Source organism: Triticum urartu, chromosome 7 (assembly GCF_003073215.2).
Source record: "Triticum urartu cultivar G1812 chromosome 7, Tu2.1, whole genome shotgun sequence".
In the NCBI taxonomy this organism is placed as follows: domain Eukaryota; kingdom Viridiplantae; phylum Streptophyta; class Magnoliopsida; order Poales; family Poaceae; genus Triticum; species Triticum urartu.
In genome coordinates, this window is record NC_053028.1 from 365,374,683 (window position 1) to 365,383,844 (window position 9,162).

The window sequence follows — 9,162 nt, forward strand, 5'->3', positions numbered from 1 at the left end:
TCTTTATGACTAATGTTGAGTCCATGGATTATACGCACTCTCACCCTTCCACCATTGCTAGCCTCTCTAGTACCGTGCAACTTTCGCCGGTACCATAAACCCACCATATATCTTCCTCAAAACAGCCACCATACCTACCTATTATGGCATTTCCATAGCCATTCCAAGATATATTGCCATGCAACTTACCACCGTTCCATTTATTATGACACGCTCCATTATTGTCATATTGCTTTGCATGATCATGTAGTTGACATTGTATTTGTGGCAAAGCCACCGTTCATAATTCTTTCATACATGTCACTCATGCATCATTGCTATCCTGGTACACCGCCGGAGGCATTCATATAGAGTCATACTTTGTTCTAGTATCGAGTTGTAATCATTTAGTTGTAAATAAATAGAGGTGTGATGATCATCAATAATAGAGCATTGTCCAAAAAAGGCCAAAAAAGGGGGGAAGGCCAAATAAAAAAAGAAAATAAAAAGGGGCAATGCTACTATCCTTTTCCCACACTTGTGATTCAAAGTAGCACCACGATCTTTATGATAGAGAGTCTCTTGTTTTGTCACTTTCATATACTAGTGGGAATTTTTCATTATAGAACTTGGCTTGTATATTCCAACAATGGGCCTCCTCAAGTGCCCTAAGTCTTCGTGAGCAAGCAAGTTGGATGCACACCCACTTAGTTTCATTTGTTGAGCTTTCATACATTTATAGCTCTAGTGCATCCATTGCATGGCAATCCCTACTCACTCACATTGATATCTATTGATGGGCATCTCCATAGCCCGTTGATACGCCTAGTCGATGTGAGACTATCTTCTCCCTTTTTGTCTTCTCCACAACCACCCTTCTATTCCAAATATAGTGCTATATCCATGGCTCACGCTCATATATTGCGTGAAGATTGAAAAAGTTTGAGAACATCAAAAGTATGAAAACAACTGCTTGGCTTGTCATTGGGGTTGTGCATGATTAAATACGTTGTGTGGTGAAGATAGAGCATAGCCAGACTATATGATTTTGTAGGGATAGCTTTCTTTAGCCATGTTATTTTGAGAAGACATGATTGCTTGGTTAGTATGCTTGAAGTATTATTATTTTTATGTCAATATTAAACTTTTGTCTTGAATCTTATGGATCTAAATATTCCTGCAAAAATAAAGAATTACATAGAGAAATATGTTAGGTAGCATTCCACATCAAAAATTCTGTTTTTATCATTTACCTACTACAGGACAAGCAGGAATTAAGCTTGGGATGCTGATACGTCTCCAACGTACCTATAATTTTTTATTGTTCCATGCTATTATATTATCTGTTTTGGATGTTTATGGGCTTTATTATACACTTTTATATTATTTTTGGGACTAACCTATTAACCTAGAGCCCAGTGCCAGTGCCAGTTTCTGTTTTTTCCTTGTTTTAGAGTATCGCAGAAAAGGAAAATCAAACGGAGTCCAATTGACCTGAAACTTCATGGAACTTATTTTTGGACTAGCAGAAGCCCACGGAGTATCGGAGATGGACCAGGAGAGTCTCGGGCAGCCCACGTGGGTGGGGGCACGCCCACCTCCCTGGGCTCGCCCCTTGCCTCGTGGACAGCCCGGAGGTCCACCGACGTACTTCTTCCTCCTATATATACCCATTTACCCTAAAAACTTCGGGGAGCACAATATATTGAGAGTTCCGCCGCCAGAAGCTTCTGTAGCCACCGAAAACCAATCTAGACCCGTTCCGGCACCCTGCCGGAGGGGGAATCCCTCTCCGGTGGCCATCTTCATCATCCCAGCGCTCTCCATGACGAGGAGGGAGTAGTTCTCCCTCAGGACTGAGGGTATGTACCAATAGCTATGTGTTTGATCCCTCTCTCTCGTGTTCTTGAGGTGGTACGATCTTGATGTATCGCGAGCTTTGCTATTATAGTTGGATCTTATGATGTTTCTCCCCCTCTACTGTCTTGTAATGGATTGAGTTTTCCCTTTGAAGTTATCTTATCGGATTGAGTCTTTAAGGATTTGAGAACACTTGTTGTATGTCTTGCGTGGGATACCCGTGGTGACAATGGGGTATTCTAGTGATTCACTTGATGTATGTTTTGGTGATCAACTTGCAGGTTCCGCCCATGAACCTATGCATAGGGGTTGGCACACAATTTCATCTTGACTCTCTGGTAGAAACTTTGGGGCACTCTTTTAAGTACTTTGTGTTGGCTTGAATAGATGAATCTAAGATTTGTGATGCATATCGTATAATCATACCCACGGATACTTCAGGTGACATTGGAGTATCTAGGTGACATTAGGGTTTTGGTTGATTTGTGTCTTAAGGTGTTATTCTAGTATGAACTCTAGGATAGATTGAACGGAAAGAATAGCTTCGTGTTATTTTACTACAGACTCTTGAATAGATCGATCATAAAGGATAACTTTGAGGTGGTTTCGTACCCTGCCATAATCTCTTCGTTTGTTCTGCGCTATTAGTGACTTTGGAGTGAATCTTTGTTGCATGTTGAGGGATAGTTATGTGATCCAATTATGTTATTATTGTTGAGGGAACTTGCACTAGTGAAAGTATGAACCCTAGGCCTTGTTTCAACGCATTGTAATACCATTTTTGCTCACTTTTATCATTAGTTACCTTGCTGTTTTTATATTTTCAGATTACAAAAACCTTTATCTACCATCCATATACCACTTGTATCACCATCTCTTTGCCGAACTAGTGCACCTATACAATTTACCATTGTATTGGGTGTGTTGGGGGCACAAGAGACTCTTTGTTATTTGGTTGCAGGGTTGCTTGAGAGAGACCATCTTCATCCTACGCCTCCTACGGATTGATAAACCTTAGGTCATCCACTTGAGGGAAATTTGCTACTGCCCTACAAACCTCTGCACTTGGAAGCCCATCAACGTCTACAAGAAGAAGGTTGTGTAGTAGACATCAAGGAGTGGAGATATCAATGCAAGGTGTACCTCGCGAGGTTCACATGACGTGAGCCATGACGACCAAGGCCAGGCGGGCGCCAGTGGGCGCAGTGTACCAGTTTCCCCTTTGATGCCAAGGAGGCAAGCGCAGGCACGGAGTCCCAAAGAATCAGGAAAAGGTTTCCATATTGGTGCAATGAGACCAAGACCGCCAGGACGACAGGATGGAGTTCATCGCAGACCCCACTGCAGCGTCACCACCAGAGCCTTTGCAGACGAATACTACTTTTGTCAGGATAACTTGTACTAGTTGTCTCCCTTTGAATTTGGTCGTTGTGGGATCCCTTCCCACCTACATTTGGGAAGAGGACCAAGGCCACTATAAATAGGACTTATCTACCACCCGAGAGAGGGATCAGATCATTCAGACCATCCTCACACCCACTAGCTCATCGAGCTCAAGAACACCTCACCTCCTGAGGCAGTTCATCCATTGTACTAGTTCATCCTCAGCCCCTCGAGGCAATCCACCACAAAGCTGGAGTAGGATATTACACCGCAAGGTGGCCCGAACCAGGATAAACTGTTGTGTCTCTTGTCCCTAGGGTTCATCGAGCTAGCCTATGGAATCGTTGGGCCAGCAGGTTGGGAAGAGGGAGTTCTTCGTACGTACCCCAGTGTTCAAACCTCTCAAGGGTCTGCAGAGCCCCGAATCCGATACGCTCTATTGTTTCTATCATTGAAACCCAAATAGAGGGCTCTAGAGTAGAGAATATGGCAGGAACTTTACGGTAGAATAAAATCTTTGTTGTAAGCAGTAATGGTAGGAGCGGTGGTATTGGTATTTTCTGGAATTAGGAAATAAAACTCGAAGTTATTGGTTATTCTGAGTATCACGTAGATGTCACTATTGCTGAAATGGTGGAATGACAGACGAGTATAACCTTTATGTATGGAGAGGCACACGTAAACAAAAGATACAAGACGTGGAACATGCTAAGAGGCATTGTTGGAACCATCAATTTACCTTGGGTCATGATAGAAGATTTTAACGAGGTGCTCCATGCTAATGAACATGACAGGGTAGGGTAGCTGAGTCAAGCTTAGATGGATGCCTTTCGCGATGCGTTGGACACATGTGGACTCTCTGACATAGGCTACAAGGGTTTAGACTAGACTTGGGAGAAAAAAGTTGCAGGCGGTACGTTTACAAGATTCAGATTGGATCGTTGTGTTTCCACTCCAGCGTGGATGCTTGCTTTCCCAGCCGCTGCACTTGAGCAGAAATTGGCAGCAAGCTCTGATCATATACCTATCCTGTTACGCTTCATGGACGTGCATGCAAGCAAGAGGGGCCTGTGGCCTTTTAAATATGAAGTTGCATGGGAGAGAAACGAGTCCCTAGTGGCATTGATTGGCTCTGCATGGGCGCGCACACCGGGAGACTCTGTCTCTACTGTTCAAGATAAGCTACAGTTGCTGTTAGGTGACCTTTCCACCTGGGATCGGGTACATTTCGGCAATGTCAAGCAAGATATTTCCGTAATAGATGTTACTGTTACTATTGCTGCTACTACTATTGCTATCGCTATCAAACTATCATACTACTGTGCTACTGATCACTTTGCTCCAGATATTTAGTCTCCATGTGTGGTTGAATTGACAACTCAACTGTTAATACTTGCAAATATTCTTTGGGTCCCCTTGTGTCGAATCAATAAATTTGGATTGAATACTCTACCCTCAAAAACTATTGTGATCCCTATACTTGTGGGTTATTGGCGTGCCAGTGTTACATGCGGATCTAGTAGTTCCCGAGTTGCTCGAAGGAATCTCTAAAATTAAAGCATTTGCCGGTTATTTGGTTCGATTTTTAGTGTCCAAATTGATGTTTATTTTTGTGATGCAGAGCTGAAGTTGATAGATTCCTCTCATCAGACGTGAATCATAGCCTAGCCTAGTTGGTCGTTAGATTTTTTGACTTGAGCACAACCAGAACTCTAATTGCATTCACACATATTTTTTCCTTGTAGGAATTTCACAAGTTGAAAAAGGAAAGAAAAGAGCGGGACTGGCAGGAGAGGTTGGCGGGGCCGCTGGGCTTGCATTGACCGTCCAAGAGAGGTAAAACGAGAAAACCATGAGGGAGAGAGAAAACGGAGCGAGCGCATGTAGCGCGTGATGTGGAGCGGGCGACAACAGAATCTTTTGGGTCTGTTGCTAAAGTCAGGTTGTTTGGAAGTTGGATTTCTTGTTCTAATTAAAATATTCCATCTGTAGTAAATTACTTGTCGTAGAAATGGATAACAATGGATGTATCTAGAACTGAAATACGTCTATATACATCGATTTCTGCGACAAGTAATTTCAAATGGATGGAGTATCGTGGTTGTTTTGTTTTTCTTTAGAGTGAGAAATCCTCTGAGGTAGTGCTCATGACATACAAGGTTTCAGAAAAGCCCAAAGGATAACTTCAAAGAAGCAGCTCATGGGATTGGAAAGGCATAACATGATAAATAAAGCCCAATATGTGTGTAGGCCGACTAGTTTACTCACAAGTTCTCTCGGGACCTCCTATACAATGCTTCCGGTGTCAATTTCCCTCTCTAATGCATGAAGCCGCCTATATAGGCAGGCCCATCTTGCACTATTGGTTTGTTATCGCTCGATGGCTTCCTTCTTGTTTTTTCTCGCCTGTTTTTTGGTGGACTTAAAAAACAATTTTTTTGAAAAAAATTCATGTAGATGAAAAATGCACAACTTTTGTTTGAAAAAGTTTGAAAAATTGAAAAAAGTTTAAGAGTCCAAAAAAGGTTCATGAATTTGAGAAAAGTTCAAGCATTTGAAACAAATTGAAAAACAAAAAAGGAAAAAGAAAAAAGAAAAAGACAAACAAAGGTGGCGAGAAGCCTTACGCCTCATGGTCCGAAAGCTTGCTGTTATGTCACCTGTTTGGCCCCATCAGTAAAAAGCCGGTTGCGACTTCTGTATAAGCAGCCATGACCTCATGGGCCTTGTAAAACCAATGTACGCTATGCATGCTAAATAGAATATGTCGTTCTCCAGACATATTATAACGAAGGTGAAGTCGCTGGCCCAAATAAAATACCCACCAGGAGCGGCATCGCAAGTCACAAGATACCAGTCAGATAATACCCTCTCGCCATGGTTTCACTTCCTCCAGCCGGCACCTTCGGCATGACATGGAGATCTCGCTCCCCTGCCCTCCCTTCGCCGCTGGCTGGCCGGAGCCTTGTGCTCCTGTCGCGGTGGTAAGCTGGGGGTTCTTCTCACTACAAAAAAAATACACTTCCGTGATGATACGTGTTTGTCACAATAGGTCGCTTTTTTGTCATGCATGTACATCCATGACAAATTTATGATAGAATCAAGATAGTCATACCTGTGCTATCGTAGAAGTGTTCCATGACATTACCAAAATTATCATCACGGAAGTGTCCACTTCCATGATGATAAATCGCGCGTCACAGAAGTGCTTTCGTCAAGGGTGACCAACACATGGCATCCACCGTAACGGAACGCCGTTAAGCTATCGGGTCGGGTTTTAGATCCGATAACCCGTTAATAGCCCCGACCAATGGGGATTTTCCACGTGTAAAATCATCATTGGCTAGAGGAAACACGTGTCAGCTCATCGTCGGGACAGATGTCATCCACTCACTGGACAGAAGGCGCCTATGATACGTCGACACGTGGCATGGCCCAACAAGTTTAAATGGGCCGGCCCAAATAAAGGCCCACAAGATTTTGTGGACCATAATGGGCTGGCCCAGCTAAAGGCCCACGAGATTTTGTGGACCATAATGGGTTGGCCCAGCTAAAGGCCCACAAGATTTCGCGGGCCATAATGGGCTGGCCCAGGTAAAGGCCCACAAGATTTTTGTGTGCCATAATAGGCCAGCCCGGGTAAAGGCCCACAAAATTCTTGCGGATCATAATGGGCTGGCCCAGCTAAAGGCCCACGAGATTTCGCCGACATTAATGGGCCGGCCCAGCTGTAGGCCCACAAGATTTTGAGGACCTTAGTAGGCCGGCTCGTTAACTGGCTGCCATGTTTTGGGCCAAATGTCGGCCCATATTTGATACGGTCTATTAATGGCATGCCACGCTCCGGGCCTAATAGTGGCCCATATGAGATCGGGCCCGTTAAAAGCCTACCACGTTCTGGGCCAAATTACGGCCCAAATCAGGTCCGGCCCTTTAAGAGGTTTTGGGCCTAATTATGGCCCATATCAGATTCGGCCCGTCAACTGGACACTATGCTTTTGGGCCCACTTGCTAAAGGCCCACTTAGTAATTCGGCCTGATATTAGTTTTGGCCTGTTAAGGGCCCGTTTAACATTTTGGCCCTATATTAATTTCAGCATGTTAAAAGCCCGTCATATAGTTGGGCCTAACTACGGCCTGGTTTGCATCCGGCCTGCATGCAGTCGATATCTGATTGGGCCAAACAAGGACCGCGACAATTTTTCAGCCTGTTAAAAGCCCGTGATTTGATTCGCACAATCATGGGTCGGGGTTCATTTCGGGCTGCTGCCGGCCCGTGAGCTGATCGGCATGTTTCAGGCCCAACCTACATCGTGATTGCATGACGGCCCGATTATGTACCGTAATTTTACGGTTTGGCCGGTTTACTGCGAAGACAGGATATATATACAGTAAAATAACTACAGCATCGTGAATAAGAAAAAAACCTATACTATACAATAAAGAAATTACGGCATATTACATCCACTGGGCATCAAAGTTCACCACTATGATAATAAAGCACAAGCAGACAGCAGATTACATACACTAGGCATCAAAGATCGCCACCAGTGTAAATAAAAACACCGACAAAATAATATACAAAACTGACAGCACTTCAATAGAGTTCAAGAAAGGTTAGCCCTGCTGGGGAGCTGCAGCGCAAGCAGCTGAGCAAGATGATGAGACTGCGCTTGTTCAACACTTATATCTTCCTCACTCTGAAAGATAAACAAGCAGACAGATGACAGGTTTTGCACATAAAAGTATCAGTGCTGACAATTCATCACATTTCTTACTGACGAATAAAGTGACACACTTTAAATTTGCATTAACACAATATGGTATTGTTCAGGTCAAGACATGGTAGGAAATGACATTGTGAAGGAGTTGGTAGCTTCATGACACCACTGGATTACAGATCAAGAACTCATAAGTATCAATGGTTAGTGTGTTGTCAATTTATACCATTTTAGATTGGCAAATAAAGAGATAGTTTAAATAATAGTAGAATGATATGACATTTTTCATAGTTAAGACATTGCAGAATATGACATTGTGCTGTAGTGGGTAGGTTCACCACACCACTGGATTACAGATGAAGAACAGAAGCATACATGCAGTGCAAAAGAAGATCACTTGCTCTGTATAGTTTAATTTACATGGTATGAAGAAGGAACTTGGTTGTACAATTGAAAACTTAAATTGAGAAAGGACGAACTTTTGTTTATGAACTACATATAATAAACTTTAAACAAGCAATTTGATGCAAACACCAAAAATAAACAGCTGTTGCAGTCATGCCTGACCAAATATATACAACAAAGTTTGAAGGCTTGAGATGGACAAACTTACATTATTGGTGAAGACAGGCTATATAAAGGCCTTGTCCATGCTGATGGGGGGGCAATTCAAGAAGTTTACCACATAATCTTCTTCAAAAGCATTTCCTTTATTCTACATTTTGTTAAGAGTAAATATAGATGTGATAATATACGAAAAAATGGAGAATATTTAAGATAAGATGAAGAGTGATGCTACATAACCAAGTAGCTATAAATGTAAGTGCAGCGATACAAGCAAAAGGTACAGCCAAGAGCAATGCACAGCTAAACTTCTTCAGTACCAACCTTATGGTAAGAGTAAATATAGATTTGATGTGTAGAAAATGGAGGGCAAAGGAAAATAAGCTGCAGAGTGATGGTACATGAACAACTACCTGTCATTATAAGTACACTGATAAAGGACATCATGTACTTACAAGAACAATGCAGAGCTAAAAAACATTGGCATTGGATATATTCTACACTAATGTAACCATTCATACAGATCAGATAATTTGGAGCGAACAATTGATAAGCAAGCTATCATGCATACTGCTGTCACATAATGAACCAAGTATGTATGCAAGTACAGTGATACAGGACAATAGGTACTAACAAGAGCAAAGTAGCGGGCAGC